Source organism: Sinocyclocheilus rhinocerous, unplaced genomic scaffold (genome assembly GCF_001515625.1).
Source record: "Sinocyclocheilus rhinocerous isolate Xijiao unplaced genomic scaffold, SAMN03320098_v1.1 scaffold929, whole genome shotgun sequence".
In the NCBI taxonomy this organism is placed as follows: Eukaryota; Metazoa; Chordata; class Actinopteri; order Cypriniformes; family Cyprinidae; genus Sinocyclocheilus; species Sinocyclocheilus rhinocerous.
The window spans coordinates 68,412-71,633 of NW_015652158.1; the positions used below are offsets into that span (position 1 = coordinate 68,412).

At 36.1% G+C, this 3,222-nt stretch overlaps 1 protein-coding gene across 3 annotated transcripts in view; it reads right to left on the reverse strand.

Moving 5' to 3' along the window:
• The window catches only part of LOC107713869 (leucine-rich repeat and fibronectin type III domain-containing protein 1-like protein), a 167,887-nt gene that overhangs the window by 2,256 nt on the left and 162,409 nt on the right, over positions 1-3,222 (reverse strand). The window lies entirely within an intron of this gene.

Consider the following 3,222-nt stretch of genomic DNA (forward strand, 5'->3'; position numbering starts at 1 on the left):
AAAAACATGTATGTACACAATAAGTGCATTGTACCAAATTATAAATTTAAATGTAAGTACATAGTAGTTAAGGCCACTTATATTAATGTTAATTATTCAAAATTACAGACAAATTAAAATGTAAAATTCATGCATTTTTCATGTAAAAACACAACAAAACTTTCATGAAACATGCATGAAGCTAAAAAGCATAACATGATGCAAGCAACACTGAGGTCATGGGATCGATTCCCAGGGAGCACTGACACTGTAAGTGGCTCCTATTGAAATCTGATCACAAGTGGTCACAGAAGATGCACTTGAGATGCATAAACAGCGATCTGTCTCTCCTGACCACTTGAGATGTGATACCAGGCATAAACTGGGCCTAGGAGAACCACTGAGTGTGTTTACATGTGCTGTAAAAGTCCAACTAAAATAGTTTGACTGAACTCTAACTTATTAGGTTCGTGAATTAATGAAAAGCGAATAATTATTTAAATCATTACATTTTTAATTAAAATAAATTATTTCACAATACAAAAAAAAAAAAAAACGTTAAAAAAAGTAAAACACTAAAATAAATAAATAAACTAACTAACTAGATAGCTAGCTAAATAAATAAATTACTGTTTATCAAACACTAGATTATGGTGCTAGAAATGACAGGGTCATGAGTTTGATTCCCAGAAAATGCATGAACTGATCAAATGCAATGCAAGTCAGTTTAAGAATGATTGAATTAATAAATGAATGAATGAATATAAAACGTCTGTTGAACGCATAAATGTAAAGGTAAACTAATGTAAACAAATGCATCATGTAAAATAAATGATGCAACTTCATAATGCAGTTGTAGCTCAGCTTTGTCCAGCATGCATACAGGTAACCAGTGCCATCTCAACACACATTATCACATCTGTATCAGAGGAAACAGCAGCCGAGGATACACAAACAATTTCCTCACAACATCAGCTGAGTTTGCGTAAACAGACAGCGCGGGTGACTATACATAGCGCGTGCTAATTGGACATTTAACGACTTCATTAACTCCAACCATCATCAGTTTGCTGAGACTTTCCTCCCAGATTTAATGCCAAGCAACAAAACCTTCGGCAGCAGCAGCAAGGACAAGGCCTGGTACGTTGAGGCTAGTTATCCGCTAATGCTAGGCCTTATTCAGACGGCTATTTTTAGCGCAGTGTGTCCTGCTGCAGTCTGGAGGGATTCTGGTTCCAAACGGCTGTCGAAGAGAGGTTGCGGCCCATTTCTATGGCACACAACAAACAGTAATTACCTTCTACTATGGTTGTGCTGGTATTCCACAACATCCCACCCCTCAGATTAGCCCATTTGTCTCAATATGTGACACACTAGGCCTTTACCCTTTTATCTCAATCTCTAAACCCCATCACAATACTCATATCTGCCCTCTTTTCTTCCATCATAGCGCCTTTCCCTATCTCCGCAGCTCTTTGCCAGGCCTTGTGTCTCTATCCCCGCATCCTGATCTCTCCCATTTCACGCTGAGCTGGAGGAAATGTAAATCCATCTGGAGCTAATAGAAGCAAGAGCTCTAATTCTGCACTAATTTTTGAAACAGGACCTGCATCTGAATCCATTGTGGTCCATTAAAACATTAGATCATGAATCAGCAGTCGGTTGAGCTTCAGGCAGGGTTTGAAATCAGCATCCGCAAACCTGGGGTTCATTTCGGGTGGCGGGTGAAAAATAACCGTGATGGGTAACATATATAAACTCACTAGCCAGTTTGATGGGTTATGATTCATAAATTATGTTCTCCAACCAGGAGCCACCAACATTAGCAAAACAAAGCAGAAAAAAGGTTTGCATAATGGATTTTGTGCGCAAAATACTTTTTGGCGTAGCTGACACAAAACAGCATATGCAATTTACGTTCAGTGGATATTCTCCAAAATGGCACCAGGGTGATGCGGAGGAGACGAAGTGTTGAATAAAGTCGTTTTTTTTTTCGCACAGAAAGTATTCTCGTAGCTTCGTAAAATTACGGTTGAACCCCTGATGTCACATGGATTATTTTAACGATGTCCTTGCTACGTTTCTGGACCTTGATCGTGTTAGGATCCTTGCTGTCTATGCAGGGTCAGAGAGCTCTCGGAATTCATCAAAAATATCTTAATTTGTGTTCCGAAGGTCTTACGGGTTTGGAACGACACGAGGGTGAGTAATTAATGACAGAATTTTCATTTTTGGGTGAACTAACCCTTTAATAATCTATGATTGTTTGAGTTGGAAATACTTAAATTAAACTCCAACAGCTAAAGTTTTTTTTTTTCCTTTCACAAAAAAAGAGATTAGTATTAGACTAACAAGTATACTAACAATTTTTATTTTTTTTTATAAAATAATTATTTTAAATATTATAGCATATAAATATATACATATAAAATATAAATCGAAATATTTGTGAATGGAGAAATTATACCGATCAGTTTCAAAAATCACAATTATTATTTATTTCAAATAAATGTTAATAATCTTAAACAAAAACTAAGTTGGGTAAGTTGGACACAACTAAAACAATCCCTGACAGTTCAACCAAACGCAGGTACATCTGCTTTAAAATTTACTCATTATTTTTAAGTGTAAAAATGTTTCAACAATCAATCAATCAATCAATCAATCAATCAATAATAGCCAAATAAATAATAAACAATATCCAAATAAATAAAATTAAAATAAAATAAAATAAAATAAAATAAAATAAAATAAAATAAAAAAATCAAACACTAGCCACAGGCAGATAAAGCGAAACATCAAACACCTCCACATTGTATGATCCAGAGCTGCTGACAGGAGCTTTGGGGCATTTCAAAATCAAATCGAGCTCTGGAATAAAAGATGGACATTTTTCCAGGTCAGAAAAGGTGATTTAACTCAAAAGTCTTCTACTTGATCAGACGGTAACTCTTTGTTCACCTAATTGTACAGGCAGAACATGGTGTCTACAGAAGCCTTTTGAAGTAGTTCCTGACAGTGACCTTGACAGACACCTCTGCCCTTTTTTTTACGATTTTTTTCAGAGGTGCTGTCATCATGTCCCTCAATATATGGCTTTTTGCTGACTGGCTCCCAGACTTCACTCGATTCAATGTCAGATGATTGTCTGTGATATAAAAAAAAAAGCAACACACACAACATTAGTTAGCAGGAACACCTCAAATCACAAACACATATAACACGCACACACACACACACACA